This window comes from Halyomorpha halys, unplaced genomic scaffold (genome assembly GCF_000696795.3).
Source record: "Halyomorpha halys isolate HHAL.00 unplaced genomic scaffold, Hhal_1.1 Scaffold281.1, whole genome shotgun sequence".
Lineage (NCBI taxonomy): Eukaryota > Metazoa > Arthropoda > Insecta > Hemiptera > Pentatomidae > Halyomorpha > Halyomorpha halys.
This window is the reverse complement of record NW_027108453.1, coordinates 865,921-882,316: the sequence shown is the minus strand read 5'-3', so window position 1 is coordinate 882,316 and position 16,396 is coordinate 865,921. Positions and strand designations below refer to the sequence as shown.

The 16,396-nt window shown below is 31.2% G+C and overlaps 1 protein-coding gene across 5 annotated transcripts in view; it reads right to left on the bottom strand.

The window, feature by feature from the left end:
- LOC106680705 (very long chain fatty acid elongase AAEL008004) overlaps nucleotides 1-16,396 on the bottom strand; it is a 313,611-nt gene that overhangs the window by 91,138 nt on the left and 206,077 nt on the right. The window lies entirely within an intron of this gene.

The window sequence follows — 16,396 nt, the reverse complement described above, 5'->3', positions numbered from 1 at the left end:
GAAATAAAACTAACAAATTTTATTGTTTTCATATTTATAAACAGAAATAAAACTAACAAATTTTATTGGAAGAAGATTGTTAACCGTATAAAGTAGATTGGAGAAAGATAGTCCAAGTGGCGGTCAATAAAGGTTTCAAAATAGTGACAATAAACTATTTATTTACTATTAGAATGACGTTATGCTGCCAACTGCATTTGGTAACTGCACTGCTAGCAGCATAACGTCATTCTTATCAGCCCTGACGAAGCCCTGCAAAGTAGGGCGAAATGTTGGTGAACAATAAATAGTTTTTTGTTACAATTTTGATATCTTTATTGACCGCCACCCGGACTATCTTCCTAAAATCTAACAAATTGTAGATGTACTGTTTAAAAAAACAAAAGTAACACAGTGAATATATTACGCTGAAGCGAGGGAAAAACAGTATTCCCAAAAGGTTCAAGAATAGGATAAATATAGTAATTTTGTTCTATTTTTTGTTATCGTAAGGCAATTCATAACTTCTTAAAAAAATATACCAAAATAAATACAAATATTCCTTACAAAATTATAAACATATAGAATATAGTTATTATAAAAATAAAATAAATCCACTAATTAGTGTTCCAAATTGAATTATAATTAGGATCTAGGAGGGAGTAATCTGGATCTGGAAGCGATACGAACGGTGAGTGAGTGAGGCAACGGAGACACGCGCGGAATGGTTAATCTACTGTGACCAGAGCTTTCTCTAGTCTGTTGTCACGATGAGCCAATATAATCGATTCCTCCTGCAACCACTTAGATCATCTTTCGATTCATCGATTCTACTATTAACATCCGACGGCTCATTCACTGCTATTGACAGATCCTCTGGGTCCCAGGCTATGAATATGGATGCAGGGGAGTTATGAATATTTAAATAAAACGAGGAAGAAGCAGATCATAGCATTGGCCAATTAGTAATCCGAGGCGATCGAGGCGTGTTTCCGCAAATAGGGAATTCAGAGTGTTTAAACTATCCGTAAAATGGCAAATGAGGTAAACGTCGTAAAAAACGTATTTATCGTGCTTCCACGTTGTATTTATTTATTTATAAACTATAGTGTTGGCAAAAAGAGGAAGCGGCCTATTTGTCGGAAATGGTCCTCTCCCCTCCGAAAATTCCAAAATATTAATTAGACCAATATAAGGGAAGATTCTGTGACCGAATTTCGTCTGTTATACTAAACATCCAAAAAAGAAAGAAAAATCTTTCACGTTGAAACAGATGTTTATACATTTTTTCAACCGAAACCAATAGACGAATATTACAAGTAAATTCAACCTTGGTCGGTACGAATCATTCCACTTTAAAATAATAATACAACGGAATGTAAAAATTTGATGAATATGCTTTATACGTAGCGAGAAACCTTGAGTTTTTGTACTCTTGACCTAAATTTCAGTCTTTGCTTGAATAAATTCTATTTTTTCTCCTCTAAGATTAGATTACTTGCTGACATACCGTCGTTTGAGCTGTGGCTTGTTACCTAGGGGATAAAATTGCTCTACTGACGTCAAAAATGTCGTGCTAATGAGTGTGGCGAACCAGTGGTAGTGAAAGTCGTGAAAGAGCTGGAATAGAAAAAGCAGAAATATACCTTTTGATTGGTTAATTTTTGATTTGTTCAATTTAAAATTAATCGTAGGTTTTCTGTTATTTTCCCAACATACCTCAAACTTTTGGTGTTAAATTGATTCTTTTCAAAGTATTATAGTACGTACGTACGTACCATCCCTAACCAAGTTTCAGTTTTAATTATTAATCTCATTAGAGAGCTACTAATGGGTAGTTTCTCTACACACCTGTATCACTCCATTATAAACTTAAATCAAGTTTACTGGATGCATCATTATTATGTACAGTAGTAAATTTCAATAAAGATATAAAAAAAAATTATTATTACTTTTTAGTCGAAATTTTCGAATAAGTGATGGCGAATAACATTGCATCAGGAATTGGAGGTAGGTTCAGTAAACGTGTACTCATTTGTAGAGCTGAATCTCCTAATATTTTTTTTTATTTTTTATTTTCAACTTCCTTTAGACAATAGGAATTTTAATCAATTTAAAATAATTTTAAATCAATTAAATACATTCATAATCGTGGCCTAGATTCGCATTCAATACAAATTTATGTTTGTATCCATTTTAAATTATTTCAGTTTAGCAAAATCTACAGGGAATCATTTACTATAATTATACTATTATGATTATATACTATTATTATTTGAAAATGTAATATTTAAAAAAATCAATGAAAAGAAATAAAACATCCGGGTACCATGAGGACTTACAATTCCCAAAAGAAAGGATTTCGTATCGATGGAACGTGATAAATTTTTTGATTGCGCTAAAAATCTTCCCTTCAATCGACATACACCTGCAGTAGTACCTCAAAGATCCCAAAAATTAATTAATAATTAAATTATATTTCTAATTTTAGAGTAAGTTTGATGAATAATGGGGAGACCTATCAAAAAATTATTGATTACAAAGTATCGAGTAATTATAATGAAGGCTTAACGAACTCGAAGGTTCGATACTTATACCACCAATCGTTCTCTACATACATCTGTCCAGTGAAGATACTCCGAACCCTAATCTACTAAATCAGTCTTAACGCAATCCTCCCATCTACGTTTCGGTCTACAACTCGGACGTTTACCCGTCGGTTCAGTGTTTATTAACATTTTAGGGATCCGTTCGTTATTAATTCTCACAGACTTACGCGCCCATCAAAAAACATTGGAAAGAAAATAGTTTTATAAATTCTAACTTTTAATTTTTTGGACAGAATTCGCGTGCTAAGCAGCTTCGAAATTGAAAAATAAAAATAATTTTTCCCGCTTTTGACCTCGATTTTATCAATTTTATTTTGTTTAGTTATTGTAGAAACCAAATACTTAAACCTATCTACCTGCTCAAATGTATTTCCTCCTATATCTATATTACCGAAATTGCTCTCATGTTTACTACTAATCATCAATTTTGTTTTATTTATAGACTTAGATCCTTACTACAGTTTATCAACTTAGTTGTTTTTAGTTTCATAGTTATTATAGTTGTAGGATGCCAATGCTTATATATATTACATCGAGAAGTTTCTAGATTGTGATTTTTTTTAAATGTTGTAAAGTCTTTTACACAGCTGTGATGTGTCGTCACAGCTTAATGATGTCAGTCAACCAATAAAGATGAAGAAAAACCAACTGTAATCTACAAATTTAATTACATCGAATAATTTATTATCAATAGGTGTTTGTTGATTTTCAACAATTGATGTTGATTAATTCGAAATGCATATTCATATCATATCAGGTAATTATAAAAGCATTACTTAGGATGTAAGCATAGGGACATCAATCATACATCACAGATTCAATAGATGCTTCCTGTTGTATCAAGTCATCAACCCAGCTCATCACCGATATCTCATTCAACTTCATATTTCGCTTAGTCAAAGAGCTGTCTTTTCATCATCACCTCACAAAGTAATCTATGAGCTAATTAATAGAGAGTTTAAATTGAAACTAGGAAGAAGTTTAGATACCGATTTGAAAGTTAGGAACGTAAGAATGTAATGGAGAGTAGATTATATATGTAATCTATATTTTATTATTTATATATATGCACCAGGTCTCTATTTTTTATTCATCAAATTCTTTAATATCTTGTACTCATTTATTGTTTCTCATTTCAAACTGTATGAACTGGTTATTTTTCTGAAATAAACAAAACTACATATCTAGGCCTAGCTGATATTAAAAATAATTTAATTGCAGATTGATTTATCGAGTTTTATCAGAATCGTTTTTGAGATTATCCCAAAAAATTGTAAAATCAACTACAGTGGGTTGATTTCACAGTTGGGTCGAAAATCAACCCACTGTAGATAGTTGATTTTAACGAATAACTTGCTATCACAACCACCTGGGTTATATCAATGTACGAAATATGTAAGTTCTGTTTCGCATGACTTTTCTTTTTTTGAGATAGGCAGTTCACAATAAGACACACACACAGACCATTTTCAGGGACTTTGAGATCTTATAAGTACAAATTAGAGGACCCCAAAACTTGAATCCCGTCAAAAATTCGAATTCGAAATTACTATCTTCTAATAATTACATAATAAATATATTCAATTTAGCGGTATGAGAAAGTAAAAAAAATCAATATATTTGTTTCACAAATATGGTTTTCTTCCACAACCGGATTGGAATGATACTTAATGAAAACTTAATTTAATGGTAATATTAAATTTAATTTAATGGGAAATAAAATTTACCATTAAATTTTATTTTCTGCTGCCAATTTTTGACAAAATATAATTCTCAGTTGAAGTTATTATTTGGTAGTGTTTTTAAAGAAAAATGAAAAAAAATCGCGAGAAATATGGAACCTGATTGCAAAATATTATACTAGAATGTAGAACGAATAAACCCATTTAAAAACTCACTTATTAAGTTTCCGTTTGAAGATTATTTTAATAAAACAAAATGTTCCTAATCCAATGATCTTCTTGATTTCTAAGTTAATTACACTTGCGGGGATATTGGGTCTGTTAATTGTCCCAAATATTACAAGGCTATTTAGCAAGCTTAAATCAAACAAGGAGAATGCAATTACATCTGAATGCATCACAGGATGCGGAAGAAGTTGATGCAGCTCCTTGTCACGAAAGCTTTGAGGTCAATGAACAGGAAGAGCTCGTATATTAGCATAGGTGGCAGCTGTGTTCGGTGATATCTCAGGACACTGTCATGAAATCCTTCACTTATATTTTATAGGTGTCCTTGGGAGGAAAAGAACAAAAAAAAATTTGGGAACCTTAAAAGAATAAGAATTCGTCTTGCTACATAAATGTATGAAGGGAGTTGCCTGTTCAGAATATTCTATCGGACCTTCGTCCTATATTATCTTCACAGACCTGTACTTTAATAAATTTTATATTTATGTGACGTTTTTTTGTTTTACTCCATAGATATTTGAATCAGCGCCTTTAAAAGCAAATAAAACTGAAACCTAAAAAAAAAATAAAAGACGAATAGTATATAACTACAATAAAGTATAAACATAGGGAACAAAAATAATGAAATGCGCAGATCATTTCAGAACAAAAATGGTTTACATTAAAAAATTAAATATCTATTAATTCTTATATATCTGATAGCCATAATATTTCACTATGTAAAATCATTTTTATATTGAAAGTTTCGATGTTTACAAGCTCAACTTTAACCAACAATAATATGTAATTCACATTTAAGATTCAACCTTGCTGCGAAAGATTCAAATTAGAGGAAATTGGATTTTATTAATAAGCAAAATAAAATTTAGATAATAAGATTTTTAATAATTTTTTAAGAAATTGATTCGATTTTTACAGATATTAAAAATAAAAGTTACATACTTTCAATAACACATTACGTTATATAATATGATAAAAATATGTAATTTAGGATAAATTAGTTAAAACGAAAATTGGGGATTTTTTTTAAACTGAAAAATGAACACATGAATCGTATAATGGATTTAAAACAGTATTTTACGTTTTTTTTTAGAAAATTCTCATGTGGTTTATTTGATAATGATGATCTCCCTGATTTATTATTTTTAAACCGCATTTAGTCTAAACTACTTGATTTTTTTTTTTTTACAAAAAAAAGCAATCCGCCATATTTTTTTTGAGCATGACGTCATTTCGACATAAACATGCACGAGGTCTATTTTAGTTTATTTCGTTTTTTTTTTGTTAGTTGACAAATTATCTATCATGATTTAAATTCCTTTTCGTTCTTTGACAGTCCCTAAGTGCAAAAATACTACTTGGTGCGAAATTTTTCGCTCGTATAATATAGTTGATAAAAAGCCTTAAGGTTTAAAAAGGCCTCAACATAGTTTAGCTATTTTATTCCAAATTTTAATAAGTTAAAATTAAGAAGAATTTTTTACTACAAACTCTATTCCCATGAAGAATTACGACATATATACCTCGTAAAAGTAGAAGAAGCAGGAGATGCAATTTTTTACAATTAAATAAATATTTTTTTTACAAAAGGTTATTAAATATTAGTAGAGAGGATTTTCGCCAAAGCCGTTAGTTCGGAATACCAAACTAACCAGAGAGTAAGAAACCTCTCAATTCTTATCAGGCGGCTGCGCTCAAGGACAAGAACTGTGCCCACTGTTGTTGTCGATAGATTAGCAGCCATTAGTTCTGAGCCAACTTATCTCCTCTGTGTGACCAGTATTGCATCACTGGTCATTAGAGAAGATTTGTGGAGATTTCCATAGGATTGGTCATTCATCCAATGAGATAATATGTATGAATAACAGCGAATCAATTAAGTTCAAATCTACAACAATTTGATAATTATACAGAATGGAAAATAGGAAAGCATGGCTCTGAAGGTTAATAGAAATAAAAAATTTTGAGAGTAGAATTATGTGTGTTTAAATTATGCAATGTAATTTAGCAATCTGTATTAGATAAAATTAATGTTAGACCATTTACACTAAACTTACGTTTTGAACCAAATCGAACGAGCCGTTTTCGAAAAAAACCTTTTCAAGGAAAATATATTTGCGCACGCGTTATCATTATCATATCATCATCATTTTGGCATAATCCCTAATTTACTTCACCAATTGTTGGCCTAATTGGAAGTGAACGAAATTAGTGCATGAAATTTGGTAATAATGGTATGGAACATCTAGATAACAACCTGAACATTTCCAAAAAACTTCACCAAAATCGACATGGCTGTATTGGATAAGCAAGTGCCTTATGTGTAATAAACCTAACATGACACGGAATTAATTTCATACCTTCATTTCTAAACGTAAAACGCGAAAGGAAATTTTTGAATCTGGGGACGAAAACATTTTTTTATTATAAACTAGCAATTTATTGTTAATTTTATTACAAAAGACTGATATACATGACTACTATAAGGCCTATCTGGACATACGGAATTGAGCTATGGGGCTCCATTAAACCACCTAATTCCTCTCTAATCCAATCCTTACAGTCCAAAATCCTTCGTAGAATCCTTAATGCTCCTTACTTCGTCACAAATCAAATCATCAATCAGGACCTCAATGTCCCCTATGTTGCCGATTTGGCCTGAACCAGATACCAATCCTTCCATAATAAACTTCCCAATCACCCAAACCAAATCGTTTCTAACCTGGCTTTTCCTTCACTACCTAATAATCCTCCTAGGCGTCTGGACCTTAACCTTAAGGTTAAAGTATTACGTAAAATATTTGGAATGAACAGGAATGAATTAACGGGAGAATGTAGAAGGCTACACAACGCAGAAATGAGGGAACTGCACTATGTAAATATAATTCAAAATTGTTTTTTTTTTTTTCGGCCAAGACTCCTATTGGAGTCATGTACTGTCAAACCATGGTTGGGGTCAAAGTTTTTCATTTTGTGGGACCACCACTCAATGAAAAAAGTCAACGCCCCAGGCCGGATTCGAACCGCTATTAGACATCAAATTGTTAAGACTGTTTTAACCACTGAGGTACGGGCGGCCCCCCTAAATTATTAATAAACAATGAAACGACGTAAAACGTCCGAGGGGTAGATTGAAACTTAGATGGAAGAACTGCGTTTGGATTGATTTAATAGATTGATAGGAGTGTCACTGGACAGCTGTAAGTAGAGATCGAATGGTGGCATCGACATCCAACCTTAGACTTCGCTGAGCTTTTATTATTTATTTGTATTATATAGTTACTTAATTGCCAATGTAATTATATTACAAGTTAAACACAGTAGAATAGATAACCTATAACAGACCTAGCGACTAATGCTTGGTTAAGAAAACCTTTGGTGAGATTTTCCTTAGGAACATTGATAAATACGGCCCTGAGATTTGAACCTTATGCTAAATGTTTTGTTTTCTTGTGAAATTACATTTACAAGTTATTTCTTATTTTATTATCATTTTAAGATATAGCCACTTGATAGTAATCGATTGTAAAATTACTTTTACAATGGATTAGATTACTACCATCCTCAGTGGGATGATACCGTCGCAGAGGTGCTGCTTCTGACTCCATAGATCGGCTTCTATAGACCTCTTCTCAGAATCTTTGCTCAATAGCGATCCATTGTCAGCGCCTATCAATTACAGCTACTTAAGAGTACCAATCAAAAGGAACGTGCTTACGTAACGTGTACATTTACTAATTAGGTTTCGCTTTCGATAACTGTTACTCAGGAATTGCATACGATAACGGACGTGTAATTTAAAAATGGTAGGATTGTGACAGATTGTTACCAGAAAACGTAGTGATTCAATATTTCCAATGATTGAAGTTATTATTACTCGAATATTTACTTTATGTTTATTATCCAGGCAACTTATACCAGGTTAGTCCATAACTTCGTGCGTCTTCTTCTTTTTTTGTTAGTGCGTTCGCTAGTCTTTCTACAGCAATGGAATTAAAAAGCTACCTGTGAGATGTTGAGAAATTGTACATAGTGGAGGAAAATATATCATTGACTAGAATTGTGTTTTATTCACAAAATTAAAAAATTACTCCCAGCGAACGAGCTTTTGGGTCAACCTGATTTATTAAAGAATTAAAATCTCAACAACTACAACTCATGAGGGGGTCAGGGATTCAGTAGTTTGTAAGAAAGTACTGTTACTAGACCAACGGTTGTGCAAGGAGGTGATTTGGTCAGAATTACGCTTGACCGCCAGATTTGTAACCAAGTAAGGGTATCCAATTTATGAGGCTGGGTGGGCACCAAGAGGGCACTACAGCCCAGAGGGTTGACTCACGGCTACAGTGTAACAGAAAAAAAGTTTCTGCTTAAAAAAAATCGTGCCTTACCACGCTTCTGATGAATAATATAATAGCATTGACCATGATTGTAGTATTCGCATTCTAACCTGGGGATAATTAATAAAAGTTGTTAAAAATTCAACTTGAATTTTCCTAATAAAAGATTATTTTTTAATAATAATAAGTCCCTGAGGTCTAGACTATTAACTAATGAGTAAACCTTTTGCCATTTTGTCTAATTCAGGATTTTAACTTTTTAATTCATTAAGAATATTGAATACAATCAAAGGGTTAATATAATTGGTTGAATTAGTCAATCAATTCATTGTAGCAAATACCATCATTTTTTCTTTTTAAAACAAATAATTAATACGCATTTGAACAAGAGAGGAAGCACACCTCACCTCAACACAAGCCGTACTAAATTTTGAATCCTAAATATTGTAAAATTTGGTTTATCTCATTTTTTATTATTTATAAAATAATACCCTTTTATACCTTTTAATTTTATTTGTTCTATTCAAGCTTGGCTCTTGCATAAAAATGATTATGCATTTTGGGATTGGGGAAATATAGTGGTTGAACGTGATCTTGAAAAAATCACCTCCATGTATGACCATTGTTCTAAGAATAGGACTTCCTTACAAATTACCTCTTTGTACTCGTTTTTGGTTAGTACTTTCGACCCTTGATATTATTATTATGTTAGTTTAAAAATGTGTAATTAACCAATCCTATATAATATTGTAAAAGATGTAACTAGCCGTGATTTTATTTATTCGACAGTTTCAAAGAGTTCCTGAACCGGATACCACGTACAATATAAAAATAAAACTGTTAAAAATCTTTATTACGTATTACTAACAATACTTCTTGACTTGCCGAACTGGAGGAAGTGAAGAATGGTCTGGTCATTTTGTCATTGACCCAAAAGAAGATTTATAAATTAGGTTGCCGAAGTAGCTGATTGAAAGAACCACGAGGTGACTTACCATGGAGGTATTGACATTATTAATGCAGTTGGCATTGGTTAGCCTGGACAATAGGTCGTTCAGAGGTCACCATGCATTTCCTTTTGGTGACACTGCTACCTCGATCTTGTTTGTATTCTTTCCGGTTCCTCAAGACAAGTATTACCCAGAACTGCGGATGAATCACATTAGCCATACCTTTCTGAAGATCAATATTATATAGAAGAACTGATTTATACATTTTTGATTTTTCATAATATATTTTTTTTTATACTAAACAGTAATTTATTTTTTAAATAAATAATTTTAATTTATAATTAACATATATATTTCAATCACCATAAATAAATACGGATAAAATAAAATATATGATTAGAAGTTGAGATGGGAGCTATTTTGAAGATATATAGATAGGTTCTACAGCAACTAGAAAAAACGAAATTTATGAGGAAATAAAAGCTAGATAAAGGCAGGAAATGCTAGTTATTTTCCAATTTTGAATTGACTTAGCAGAAGTCTTTTGTCCAAATACACAAAAGCTAGAACTTACAAAAGTATTATCCTTTTCACCGTTCCTAAGGATCCGAAACGTGGCCCCTTACAGTAAGGGAAGAATAACGCCTTAAGGTTTTTGAAAATAATGTATTGGGTAAAATATTCGGACCGAAAAATGATGAATTAACGGAAGAATTTGGAAGGTTATACAAGGCTGACTTGAGGGAACTGCACTCGGTAAATATAATGCAGGTTATAGTATTAAGGCGTATTAAATTGGCGTGTAATGTTGTTAAACGTTAATAAACACTGAACCGACGGGTAAACGTTCGAGGAGTGAACCGAAACGTAGATGGGAGGATTGCGTTAAGACTGATTTAGTAGTTTGGACGGAATTTATTTGGGTTAGGACGAGCGTCACTAGGTAGATGTATGTAGAGAACGATTGGTAGTATCGGCATCGAATCTTCGGGTTCGTTAAGCTTTTATTATTACTATACTATAAGATTATTACTTCAAAATACACTTTAAGGCTGAACTTACTTCACGTGCAGTTAAGTAGTAAATTTCGTTTATCCAAATTTTGTTTCTGAATAAATAATATGGAAATACATCTGTATTCATAGTTAAGAGGGAAAATATTACTTGAAAGCTTTCTATAAATCAGGAAAGAAATAAAGGCAAGTGAAAGTAAAAAAATAAAAAACAAAAAACAAGACAGCAATTGTATTATTAAGTTAATAGACCACGTGAGCCACCTGGCCACCTGACAGACATGAAGAGACCCATCTTAGAGAGTGGTGACCTCTCACCTTGAACCTCGGAGGGACGTTACATAAAGCGACCTCCGAAGGCCAGTTCTTGTCGGTTACGAGAGACGATCGATTACGTCAATGTTGGAAGGAAAGAAGTCGAGGGTGTTCACACTGACTTTGATGGATCGAAGGATTCTCTTCTGCTCCCTGGTTGTTCTTTAATAGTATCTGTTCTTGGTTACTGTTGTCTCTTAGTAGCTCATAACAAACACCGTAAAATGGACTCCATTCATTGCAATATTATTTAAAGTTAGAGACGAATTTCTTATACAATTACTCGTTCTTGTAATCAATTTTTCAGATAATTTTTTTTTCAAGTGAAGTGAATATTCTTTTTACTCCAGAATGTTAAGTATATAATACAAATTCATAAATCCAACAAATTTTGATGATTGGCTGTTATGAATGATAAGCTTCCTATTTTGAGCATTTTCACTTTATATTCTCTCAGTATTACTTCTTCTATTTGATTTGTGTGTTTAATTTTGTCGCTTTTTATATTTTGTTAGTTCTGGTTGTTTGGGTTCCTTGTAGCCAGGAAATTTAGATATTGTGGTATTATTAATACTTGGAAGATGACCCTTGGTTGCTATGTCCATCCAAACTGCACTGCCGTCCATCAGAGGTAGCGTTGACCCCTATACTTGAGAAAACTGGCCAACAGGAATAACCAGTTCCCAAGTTGGGTATTCCCGGGGCTCCGATCCTGAAATAGTCAAGCATCTGCTCAAGTATATAACTACCCTATGGTATTAACTGCGTGCATACTCCATTAAATTCTCCAAAGTAGTGATGTACGAATATCGATAGCTCTGAACTATAGGTGCTTACGATATTTATAAAAATCTGTTGCACGTAGCACACAAATTTCATTTACTATTCTTCCTTGAGAAGGGCCTGCATTTTAGTGATTAGATGATTTCTTACACACCAGAGATTGAAATAAATCTTCCAGTCCCAAAACACTTGGGGATTTATGATTTATCTTAAAGAATTTAGTATTTTTATAAAGTTGCGAAATATCCATCACTGGATATGTCACTGCTCCGGAAGTATTAGGTTGGTGAAATAACGGATTTTTTTTACATACAAATATGTCTCTTCCTGTTTTCGTTATTTGTTTTTTTGGCATAACTTCATTTATAGTCGTAATGTCCATCGCTAAAATAACTTAAATAGCTGGTTAAAAAAAAAGTTCTAAAAGAGAGAAAAAAATTTAAAATGAAGGTTAGCTAAATGACACATTTGTAATGGGGTAGTAGGCACAGGGTTCCCTTACCTTAGTCCATTGAACAGATTTTTAGATTTGTCAAGTAAGTGACAAAATTCTAGAACAATTTTTCTTTCATGGTCATCCATGGCGGCCATTTTGACCACCATTTCTAATATTTATTGTTTCCTACTCATGTAAACTGCTACCTTTTGGAAACAGTGGTCATTTTCTGACCATGAGTAGAATTGTTGTCCATTACATAATAAAAAAGGGGTTGGATTTCACCACTCAAACGGAGCTGAACGTGCTCAAACTCGTTGAAAAAAACACAACACTCATCACAAAATCAAATACGGAACGTTTAAACAAAGGTGATTTTATCATAAATATTCCTTTATGTTATTTGTTTTAAATTTTGTACCGATATGAATTTCACCGATATTCGTGAAATTATTTTGTATGAGTATAAGTTTGATAATAATGCTGCAAAAGCTTCACGCAATATAAACCAGGCGTTCAGGGAGAATACTGTTAAAGTTCGAAAAATCGTAGCGTTGTTTTGAAAAAATTCGGTCTGGTGATTTTTCACTACAAAACAAACCGCAAGGAAAACAAAAAACGGCAGCATAGATCTCTCGCCAACCTACTTTCAGTTTTTTAAATATTTGGTTCTGCTTTTACGGGCTCAACAGTCTATAAATGAAGACAGCCTGAAAAATTAGATATTTGAATTTATTGATTCTTGAATTTTTTTAAGACAAGCATTTATGCTTTAAAGTCCCGCAGGAAAAGTGTATTCAAGTGAATGGAACAGATATTGATTAAATAAATAGCTAGTGAAAAATACATGCAGTTTTATATATTCGCTTAAAAATCCAACATTTGATATCCACCAACCTAATATAATAACGTAACTGTAAACTTTGTGAAATCGATGTTTATATGACAACATAATTGTACTTAATAATGATGAGAATACAGTAATTGCGTCCCTTAAGGATAAATAACTTTTACTAATAATAAATGTATGTTCAAACGACCATAAAATGCGGAGGACTCTCACCTCCAAATATTTAAGAAGAGTTTTCAAAGAATGGACACATCGAACCTCAGATGAGTATAACAGTGGATAACTTCAAGTACCTACAATAGAATAAGGTATTCGTTTTGATTTATGTTTCACTTACGTAATGCAAATGTATTCATTAATAAATTTTTTGTTTTTATGTTTTAGAGGGATCGAAAAAAAAACACACATAAATTAACCCCTTTATTTTGGTAAAAAAATATACTGGAGATTGTACAAAGGATGTTGCAGGAAAATCTGAATAAGGGCGCGTTTAAAAGATACGTTATTGATCCAAAGACATTAGCAAATATGAAAAAAAATCGAATGATTCAAGGGATCAGCTAAGTGATTATTAGATATAAAAGATTTTGGGGTAGAAATAAATAAAAAATAGTTTTTCTTGCTGAAACATGTGTGTTTTTATAATTAATAAAATTTATGAGGCATTATAATTAGCAAGTACCTCTAAATGAAAACACTATTCTTACAAAGAAGTCAAACTAGGTAGCTTCAAGTAGGGATGGGATATAGACATCGATATTATCGAAATATCGATATTTTGTCTCCGATACCCGATATTTTGATATCGATATCGAGTATCCGATAATATCGGAATATCGATATTCTCCCTCGATAATATCGAAATATCGGCTTAAAATAAAAAAAAAAAAATGTAATATATCTTTAATCTTATATTCAGGATGAAATATTCGTACCAAAATATAATATGGCAAAGATATTCCGATGTTATTTAATCCAAATATCGATATTTTGTTAAAGAAAATATTCAAGCTTAATAATAGTATTTCGATATTTAATATTGATTTTTCATCATATTGATTTCGATATTTGACATTTTTATAATTATTTATTTCTAACGTTAGTAAAAGTATTCCGATATTGTATTATCGAAGGATTGATATATTGTTTCAATACTTTTACATCCTTTTGATCTTTGATAATGTTATTTATATCGATATCGATAATTACCAATAATATCCTAATATTATTTTATTGAAATATCGTAATTATGTTTAAAAATACTAGACAAATTTAAAATGTAATATTAATATTTTGTTTCATTAATTTAATATCAATTTCGATATTAAACATATTTGATAATATCGATATGAAAGATTATCAACAATATTCCGATATCATTTAATCGAAATATGGCTATTTTGTTTAGAAAGACTAACAAATTATTTCGACATGTGACACTGTTAATAATATCCATATGAAAATTATTAACGACAGTAAGATATTATTTTATAGAAATATTAGTGATTCGCTCTAAAATAATTTATGAAAAATATAGAAATAGTATTTCGATATTCTATTTTGATAAATTCATATTCCTTTCGATATTCGACATTGTTATTAATATCGATATTTTATAAAAAAATAAAATAAAAAAATTATGTAAAGCTCCTTTTTTTAGCTTTACATAATTTTTTAATTTATTTCGATTTTTCATTTTGAAAATTTCATATTATTCATATATTTCGATATTTTAAAATATCGATATTTTAATTCCGATATAATGTCGATATCGATATTGCTAACCTATATCGTTATCGATATCAATATCGATATTTTTCTTTCGATATCCCATCCCTAGCTTCAAGGCGAACAAAGTTACTGCCATTGTTCTTGATAGTATTTAACAGGAGTCGAGAACGCCATATAAAATAATTTTATTGCTTCCAATACAACCCGTGTCATTGTTTGAATCATTTACCCTACTTCATTAATATTATTCGAACCATATTAATAATAAATAAATATAAGAAGATGGCCAGGATTGCGGTAAAAAAAAAAAAAAAATAGTTTATAACTATCTTAATGTCCGACGTTTAGACAGGAGACGTACATAAAACAAAAACAATACGGGGGAGGGGGGGGGGAGAAGAAGAAAGTAGAGATTAAATAAACGTCTTGAAAGAATAAATATAAATAAAAATAATAATAATGATAATAAATGAGCAAAGAACAAATCAGGACCACCTACCTGTTCAAAGCGAAAGGTTGAACAGAGGGCGACAATAAAGCGGAAGCGTGGAGGAGTGGGGAGGAGGCGGCCAGCCGTTTAACGGCTATATTTCTATTTCATTTATTATCATTATTATTATTTTCTTTATATTTATTCTTTCAAGACGTTTATTTAGTCTCTACTTTCTTCTTTTTTTTTCCCGTATTATTTTTGTTTTATGTACGTCACCTGTACTTTTTAACTGTATATTTTATGTATTTAAAAAAAAAAAATTACTCTACCCATTGTTAATTATTTTTTATTCTTATCATTGTTTATCCAAGTTTATTTTATATTGATACTATTTTATGCCTGTCTTCCTTTTATTTATATGTAATTTCTTATCACTTTATTTTTACATAATATTCATCCTTGCTTAAATTATCTTATTGTTGTAATATTCTCAGTTTTTTAATGTATTTTTTTAGCCCTGATGAAGCCCTACAAAGTGGGGCGAAACGTCGAACATTAAAATAGTTATATGAGGAGAAGATGGTGGGGGGTGCGGTCAATGAAACACAAATAAGTAAGATTAACTTATTTTAATGTGCCGACGTTTCGGCTAGAGTTTCTAGCCTTCTTCAGGGCTAAAAACAAAACAAGATAACAACCACAGTAAGTATAGAAAAATAAAAAAATATAAAAAGAAAGTATAAACAAAATAATTTTACACATACAATTTTTAAAATTTAAATATGAAAAGAAAATGAAAATTGAGAGGAAGAAAATTTGCCTCTTTATCATCTATTATTGTTATATATATTTTCTTCCTCTCAATTTTCATTTTCTTTTCATATTTAAATTTTAAAAATTGTATGTGTAAAATTATTTTGTTTATACTTTCTTTTTATATTTTTTTATTTTTCTATACTTACTGTGGTTGTTATCTTGTTTTGTTTTTAGCCCTGAAGAAGGCTAGAAACTCTAGCCGAAACGTCGGCACATTAAAATAAGTTAATC